Source organism: Triticum urartu, chromosome 2A (genome assembly GCF_056163025.1).
Source record: "Triticum urartu cultivar PI428250 chromosome 2A, HENAU_Tu73, whole genome shotgun sequence".
NCBI lineage: Eukaryota > Viridiplantae > Streptophyta > Magnoliopsida > Poales > Poaceae > Triticum > Triticum urartu.
Window position 1 is genome coordinate 75,394,036 of NC_141874.1, and position 9,809 is coordinate 75,403,844.

Genomic DNA, 9,809 nt, shown 5'->3' on the forward strand with positions numbered 1-9,809 from the left:
CCGATTTGGGCCGAAATCGCCAACACCACAAAACTTACCCTTTCGCTCGTTTGTGGACACACAAAAAAAAGAAGGGGAGACGAGCGGAAGCTCGGTGACGACCTGCCAGGGAGCTCGATGAAGGAAATATGTCACAGAGGCAATAATAAAATTGTTATTTTATATTTTTCTTATTCATGATAAAATATTTATTATCATGCTAGAATTGTATTAATCGGAAACCTTAATACATGTGTGAATACATAGACAAGCATTGTGTCCCTAGTGAGCCTCTACTTGACTAGCTCGTTAATCAAAGATGGTTAATGTTTCCTAACCATGGACATGAGTTGTCATTTGATAAACAGGATCACATCATTGGGAGAATGATGTGATGGACATGACCCATCCATTAGCTTAGCATATTGATCGTTCAATTTTATTGCTATTGCTTTCTTCATGTCAAATACATATTCCTTCGAATATGAGATTATGCAACTCCCGGATACCGGAGGAATACATTGTGTGCTATCAAACGTCACAACGTAACTGGATGATTATAAAGATGCTCTACAGGTATCTCCGAAGGTGTTTATTGGGTTGGCATAGATCAAGATTAGGATTTGTCACTCCGAGTATCAGAGAGGTATCTCTGGACCCTCTCAGTAATACACATCATAAGCCTTGCAAGCAAAGTGACTAATGAGTTAGTTGCGGGATAATGTATTACGGAACGAGTAAAGAGACTTGCCGGTAACGAGATTGAACTAGGTATGAAGATACCGACGATCGAATCTCGGGCAAGTAACATACCGATGACAAAGGGAATAACGTATGTTGTCTAACGGTTCGACCGATAAAGATCTTCATAGAATATGTAGGAGCCAATATGAACATCCAGGTTCCGCTATTGGTTATTGATCGGAGAGGTGTATCGGTCATGTCTACATAGTTCTCGAACCCGTAGGGTCCGCACGCTTAACGTTCGATGACAATTTAGTATTATATGAGTTATGTGATTTGGTGACAAAATGTTGTTCGGAGTCCCGGATGAGATCACAGACATGACGAGGAGTCTCGAAATGGTCGGGAGGTAAAGATTTGATATATAGGATGATAATATTCGGACACCGGAAGTGTTCCGGATAGTATCGGGTATTTATCAGAGTACCGAGGGGTTACCGGAACCCCCGGGGGGAAGATATGGGCCATATGGGCCATAAGAGGGGAGCACACCATCCCACAAGGGGTGGCGCACCCCCCTTAGGCATGTGGCCGAATTGGAGAAGGAGGAGAAGGGGTTCACCCCCTCCCCCCTTCCTTCTCTCCTTCCCCCTTCCCTTTTCTCTCCAGCAAAAAAATGAAGGGGGGAAGGCCGAATTGGGGGAGGTCCCCAAGTAGGATTCCTCCTACTTGGGGCGCCCCATGGCTGCTCCCATCCCCCTCCCACCTATATATATGCGGGGAGGGGGCGCCTAGAACACACAACAACAATCGTCAGCCGTGTGCGGTGCCCCCCTCCACAATTTACACCCCAGTCAAGTTTTGCAGTGCTTAGGCGAAGCCCTGCGAGAATCACTTCACCATCATGTAACGCCCTCGATGCGGCTATATCTCCCACGTGTCGAAGCACGACTTAGAGGCATAACCTAATTGCAAGCAATGTCGCAAGTGAGGTAATCTTCACACAACCCATGTAATACATAAGGGACAAAGATACATAGTTGGCTTACAATCGTCACTTCACACAATACATGAATAAAGCATTACATCATCCAGATACAATCAAGGTCCGACTATGGAACCAAAATAAAAGAAGACTACCCCAAATGCTACACAGATCCCCGATTGTCCCGACTGGGCTCCACTACTGATCAACTGGAAACGGAACAACATAAAGGACAAGATCTTCATCGAGCTCCTCCTTGAGCTTGGTTGCGTCATCTGTACGGTTCAAAGGCACCTGCAAGCTGGTTTTGGAAGTATCTGTGAGTCACGGGGACTCAGCAATCTCACACCCTCGCGATCAAGACTATTTAAGCTTATGGGTAAGGTAAAGGGTATGAGTTGGAGCTGCAGCAAGCGACTAGCATATAGGGTGGCTAACATACGCAAATGAGAGCGAGAAGAGAAGGCAAAGCACGGTCGATAAAAGTATGATCAAGAAGTGATCCTAGAACAACCTACGTCAAGCATAACTCCAACACCGTGTTCACTTCTGGACCCCGCCGGAAAGAGACCATCACGGTTACACACGCAGTTGATGTATTTTAATTAAGGTCAACTTCAGGTTTTCTACAACCGGACATTAACAAATTCCCATCTGCCCATAATCGCGGGCACGGCTTTCGAAAGTTCAAATCCCTGCAGGGGTGTCCCAACTTAGCCCATCACAAGCTCTCACGGTCAACGAAGGATATTCCTTCTAGCGGGAAGACCCGATCAGACTCGGAATCCCGGTTACAAGACATTTCGACAATGGTAAAACAAGACCAGCAACACCGCCCGAATGTGCCGACAAATCCCGATAGGAGCTGCACGTATCTCGTTCTCAGGGCACACTCAGATGAGACTAGCCACGAGTAAAACCAACCCTCAAGTTTCCCCGAGGTGGCCCCGCAGGCAGCTCAGTTTGGACCAACACTCAGAGAAGCACTGGCTCGGGGGGGGGGGGTTAAATAAAGATGACCCTTGGGCAGGCCTACCCAAGGGAAAGAAAAGGCTAGGTGGCGAATGGTAAAACCAATGTTGGGCATTGCTGGAGGAGTTTTATTCAAGGCGAACTGTCAAGGGGTTCCCATTATAGCCAACCGCGTAAGGAACGCAAAATCCGGGAACATAACACCGATATGACGGAAACTAGGGCGGCAAGAGTGGAACAAAACACCAGGCATAAGGCCGAGCCTTCCACCCTTTACCAAGTATATATATGCATTAATTAAATAAGATATACTGTGATATCCCAACAAGTAAACATGTTCCAACAAGGAACAACATCTCCATGTTCCAATAAGGAACAAACTTCAATCTTCACCTGCAACTAACAACGCTATAAGAGGGGCTGAGCAAAGCGGGAACATAGCCAAACAACGGTTTGCTAGGACAAGGTGGGTTAGAGGCTTGGCTCAACAATATGGGAGGCATGATAAGCAAGTGGTAGGTGTCGCAGCATAGGCATAGCAAAAGAGCGAGCAACTAGCAAGCAAAGATAGAAGTGATTTCGAGGGTATGGTCATCTTGCCTGAGATCCCGCAAGGAAGAAGAACGAGTCCATGAAGAAGACAAACGGACGTAGTCGAACGGATCCTCACAACGCGACGTTATCGGAACTAACCCGAAGAAGCAACACCGGAAAGAAAGCAAACCACATGGTAAACAACCATCACATAAGCATGACACGATGCGCAAACAAGTATGATGCATGTCCGGTTTAATGAGGCATGGCATGGCATGGCAAAGTGCACAAACAATACTACAGATTAAGTGGAGCTCAATATGCACCGAGTTGCATATTGATGAATCACCACATTAATTATTTAGTTCTCTCTCGGCTATATACTCAACAATATTAAATGTTGGTTAACATGGCAAGAGGTGAAGCATAACAAAACTATACCATCTAAACAATTTAAATGGGGCCGGATATAACAAATAATGAATCCGATAAATCCCCATATGCCTTAGTAATTTAATGCAACAACAATTTTAAACATTTTAATTGTTGTTATCATGATGCGGATGACATGAGCAAGTTTTATGCAATATTTATGAAAACGTTGACATGATAAGATATGAGGCATTAGTCATCGTGGCGGAAAAGAAAGGGGTGCCACGGCAACGACAACGGAAATGGTGCCACGGCAACATTCCGGTTCCGGTAACTTGATTGAGGTGCCGGTGGAAAAGAACACGTGTGACGGGAGCGTGTCATGCGAAGAACGGTGGGGTGCTCCCGGTTACCGGGTTCCCACGTGTCGACGGCTTGGCAACAAGGAGGAACAACTAAGGTTCACGGGCGAAAACAACAACCAAACATGCATCCCATACAACACATGCATTCGGTCCACGGGCGTCGTCTCGGGGTTATACCTTCGGAGCGTGCAAAGGGGACGGTTCTCGTTCGTAGAGGGAAGTAGGCGTTCTCGCGACGGCGGTAGTGGAAGTAGTCGTTCTCGCATGCTCTAGGGTCGACGGTAGAGGTTCTCGCGAACTCGGCGACGGTAGTGGGACATGTTTTGGAGGGGAAGTAGAGGTTCACGTTTCGTAGTCGTTCGGGGTCGCCGATAGCTGTACACATTCGTTGTTGGACTTGACGGATCCGATGCCTCCAGACGTAGTGGTACATGTTCGTTTTTCGGAGAGGTACTTGGCGTCCTGCACAAGATGGTAGTTGTACATGTACGAAGAGGAACTTGGTGCATCCAGGGTCTTCGGGCGTCGCGATACACCTTGTCTTGTCGAAACCGAGCGACGGTAGTGGAACTTGGCACATTTGTGTTGAATCCAAAGTCATTGTGGCATGCAACTTGCAATATACCGAAAGGTCTTGCGTATCCAAGCAAGGCAAAAAGCCCTAGGTTCAGCGGTGGCCGAACTTGATGAAAACCACGAAGTGGTCTTGGCGGCTTGAACAGGGGCCACCCGAACTCGGCGGGAGGCAAAAGCAGAGGCTCGTCCTCGTGCAGAAATGAAGCAGCGGCGGCAGCAGGGACTCGGCGCGACGGCGAGAGCTTGCAGGGGAGGTCCAGGACGCGCAGAACGCGGAGGAGGAGGCAGGTTGGCGCTGCGGTGACCTGCTGATCTTGGACGGCGATGGCGCACGGGAGAAGGGCTCTGGTGGCGAAGCATAGCGCTATGAGGATGGGGTAGAAGAGGGGCGCGGCGGCGCTGGAGAGGTCGGGGCGGCGGTGAAGGTCGTTGGCGAGGTGGCCGTCCGGCCGAGGAGACGGGCGCGAGGTCGATGGAGGAAAGGCAAGGCGGCGCGATGACGAAGGCCATGGCTCCGGCGGAGCTGCTCACTGGCGGCGACCGGAGGCAAAGGTGGGGAACGGGCGTGACGTCAGGGAAGGGCCCGCCGGGCGGCACGCTGGCCGACGCGGGGCAAGGAGGCGTTGCGTGGCTCGCTGGGATCGGGATCCCTCCCTCTGGTGCGTGCGTTATCGGAGGAGGGAAACGAGGAGAGGGTGAGGGAGTAGAGCGAGAGGAAGATGGGGGTAGGCGGCGCTGGTGGGAGAAGATGGGGATCGAGGGGAGAGGTCGGTCGAGCCAGGGGTGCTAGGGTTAGCAGTGGGGCTGCGGGACTCCTTGGGCCAGGGAGGCCGGCCTAGTGGAGAGGGTTAGGTTTAGGTGCGGGCTGGCCTGCAGGGGAAGGAAGGCCTAGGGGGTCGGCTGGGCCTAAAGGGTCTGGCTGCGGATGGCCTATAGGCCGGCTGTCCGCTGGCTTAAGAGGCCGGCTGGGCTGTCTCTCTCACTCTCACTCTAAGGAACAAAAGAAAAACAAAAAACAGAGATATGAAAGAACAAGAAAGAGAGGTTAGGGAAAAAGTTGGACATGTGGATAATTTTCATGGACTCGTAAAAATGTGCGCGGTCCACGAAAAATAGGAGAGGCATGATTGCAAGAATTTAATTCAAAGTCATTTGAATTTAATTCAAATGGTTTGAACAAGGACTAGGAATTACAGGTGTCCAAAAATGTTCCGACTTTTGGTGGAGCTCCGGAATATGATGAAAGAATATATGGCAATGTTGGAGACCAAGAATTAAGATAACAAAGGCATTGGGATATTCTGCAAGTGTGTTATGGTGAATTTGAAATTAAAGAAAATATTGAATATAGCTCCCTACTATCGGGAGGATATGTTTTAAAGAGAAACCACCATGTGAGTTCCCTCGATTTAAATGGGTCAAAGCATGCCATTAATTTAGTTGAGTTTTAAAACGGGTTGCATGATGACATGATGAAATGCACATGATGCAAAGATGAAATGCAACGGACCAAAAAATCACACGACGAAACCCGGAAATCAAGGAAGGCATCTGAAGCTCCAGTCTTGGGGCGTTACAATACTCCACCACTATGAGAGGATCTCGTCCCGAGATCTAGAATGGCACCGGAGGGAAAAACGAAAGAGAAAGAGAAGAGGTAAAACTAAGTTGCTTCTTTGACGAACGAGTGAGACCAAAGAACCTTGAAAAGGTTAAGCCATTTCGAGAAAAGAATTCAATGGAGATGACGAAGCTGAAAACACTCCGTTAGAAAAGAGGAATAAGGGAGAACAACTTCGGGCAGCACTCCGATTGAAAAGAAAAAGAATTGAATAAGAACTTGATAAGATTAGAAGATACTTGATGAAATCACAACACACTGCCTCCGGAACTATTGAATGAATGGAACAAGGGGTAAGAAAGATCTCAGACAGCACTCCGGTTGAAAATAGTTGCAAGGCTTGATAAGGCGAAAAGAACTTGAGCAAAAGGGCACAACACTCCGGTTAAAAATGAGATGTACAAGGAAGAATAAGGATCAATAACGACAACACTCTGGTTGGAAATGGAAGGCAATAATATGAACTTGGCAAAATGAAAGCACTTGGATGAGACTCCGGTTAGAAGAGGAATGATAGCCACCACACTCCGGTTAAAACAAGATAGAGAAGGAAAAATAATGATATAATTTGGACAGCACTCCAACTGCAAATGGACGGAATTGAACATGATCTTGACAAAACAAGATGATGGGTCTAAGATAGCGACATCACAATGTCTCCAGAACAAATGTAAGAATGTAATCAAAAGAACGAAGGAGAAAAGGAACATCTTTACCTCAAATGAGCTTGAAAAACATCTTTAGGAGAAGGGTCGAACAGAGTTGTTGGAAAACCAACAACGAAAAGAGTAATCTTGTTGTGGGCTTATGGAAAACATCTCGAAATCTTGAGGTGAAATTCTGCCACTAGCGCAAACAAGATTGGATTGATAAGAACAAGGAGACGAGAAACCTATCTCACCGATAGGATAAATGAAGAACTTGGATCACTTATAAGCACCGTAAATAGCAACAATCCTTAGAGAAAGCTTTAGGTGAAATATAACCCAAGATAACTCCAACGAAGAGGTTGATGGATTTAATATATCTCATTCTTAACAACATGTGAATCATGGAACATGAACTCAAATTATCAATAATGACGTAATATCACCTCCAATGGTACGGAAGGAAGAATTGCACTCCGGATTACAAGAAGAAGAAAGCTTGAGATCCTCTGAAAAGAATCTCAATGAAAACTTCGAGAAGGAATTAAATCCTTTATGAACCCTCATGTAGATCCTCCATGAAGAACTCCAGTTAAAAGAATGATCACAAAGAAGTGAAGGATGAAAAGAATAAGGTTGAAGCCTTGCAATGATTAGATGAAGCTTGCGACGAGATAAATGAGAGATCTTGAAACTCCGGGAAAAGAAAAAGCTGAACACAAATGGAATCAAGAAGTTGATGCACCTCCGGAATAAGGAATTAATCACTTGGATGAACAAGAATAAGGATTACGTTATGCGTATCCTTCACCAATTTAAATTGATGAAAAACAACGGATTTGGCATACTACTTATTCTCTAAGAAAGGATTAAGATAGATATCGCGCCAACTTGAGAAGGTCTTCAACGAAACACCAGTGGAATCGAAACAACGAATGAATTGATATGATAACGAAAGAAGAGGAATCTTGCACGAACCACCGTAAGAATTGAAAATGACCGAAGAAAAGATAAAGAAACACCGAGAAGAATTATGAAATGAACAAAGATGCTTGAGAGGATTTAGATACCAGTGAAACGTAGAGATCATGAACTGATTAGAGACTACTTGAATGATGCACCGGTAAGATTTAGAGAAAGAGAGCTGAAAGCTAAGAATGAATACTTCTGAGGTGATGGGATCCGGAGAAACAAACTGAAAAGAATCTTGAATTACTCTGAATGGGTGAAAAGAATTCTCACAATCGAATACAATTATTAGAGGATGGCAACAAGCTGGAATCATGAATCTTGAAGAGAATGGAGCAATATATGGAGGAACAAGTCTTCTTCGGTCTTCAAAATCTGAGAATGACAACGAGAAACACCACCAAGAATTGTTGAGACACTCCGGGATAAAAATGGAAAAGGTTGAGCCAACGATGAAAGAATTTGACAGATCTTGGAGAAAGACATATGACTGCTGAAAATTTAAACTTACGTCAAAATTTGAAATGAATTTGAGGATAACTCCGGAAAAATTAGAATTCAGGTAAGATCCTGGGAAAAGACCTGTGGGTTAGGGCCCACTCAAAAGAAACACCGTTGAAATGATTACTTGAAAAGAGAGATTGCACCGGTTGAATTAAAAGGATTGAGTGAGATAATAGCCTCGGGATAGGTTGAACGGATCTTGAATGACAAGACGAGCCTTCTGAGGTATCTTCAGGGCACCGGAACAATTGAATAACGAGAAGTGGATGATTATGAGGTGCAACGGCATGAGAAAACATTTGAAACGAGGAAAAAGGGATATGATCCACAAAGCTTGACTTGGTTCCACCGGAGAAGAAAAGAATGAATAATGGTGAACTAGAAGCTCCGTTAAAACCTTCATGAGAAACACCGGGTAAGAACATAGACGGAAAAGGATGGAGAGACTTCACAAGAATAAAAGGATACTTGATTAAGATATCGGATACCTTGAAGGAAAAGGGTGGGTGGGCGGGAAAAACAAAGGCAACTTGGAGACGGATGAAACAAACAACGTTGATGAAAAACTGAGATTGGATTTTGCGGATGTTGAAATGATCGGATCCACTTGAAGAGAAGCACACCGGTTGACAAGAAATTGAAATGACAAACTCGATGATCGAGAAGGATTAGTATTCACATCGAAGTATGAGAACACCATTTGGGAGAAGGTATGGAATCAACATTTGACATTGAAGCAACTCGAATACCACAACTCAAAACAAAACAAAGGATTGGCTTGCAGAATAAGCCAGAACAAACATATGATAGAGATATCGTCCGAAGTTTTCGTGGTGGGGCCTACACGGGCTCGATCATACAACACCATCATGTACAAGGCAGTGCACATGACATACGAAGCGTCCCCGAGTCGGCATAGCCAAGGACTCTTTAAGACACAACGAGACCACTGTAAAACCAACCGTGAATAGGCGGACCACTAGACGTCGAACCCCAATTTCATATCATACATCTGTCGGAAAGATATCCTATGAGCTACTTGAATTCCCACTTATAAACTCCCAAAATTTTCCGGTTATGCAATCAGGTGTTGGGGATATAGGGGAAGCATAATATCTCACCCAAAACTAGCAAATCCTACATCCAGCTATATCCATCCTTCAACACATAACCAAGAAACCTTCGGAAATCATCTACCTCAACCTTCGAAAAGCATCCATTATACAAGTTATGGCAATACTCCCGAACTCCCGCCCCAGTACTGGGTGGCGTCGAGGTTATCTCACCAACAACTGCATAAAAGAGATTTTCGATGTCGGCGAACAAAACTCAGGTATTCCAGAACTGCAATGATAAAATTGTGACGACAACACCTTGGAGCTCAACTCCCCGGGACACTGCCACAACCCCTAAATGACAGGAGGCACCAAGAACAATGTTCTCATCACAAATCGATCGGAACGATTCCAAGATACCCGCGTGATCCTAAATTTTTTTAGTGAAATTTGAGAAGAGAAGAGTCAAAACTCTACGTCAGGATGCCTTACCAGAGCGATGAAGGGACTGAGGAGTAAAAAGAATTCCTAAACTCTCCGAATTGG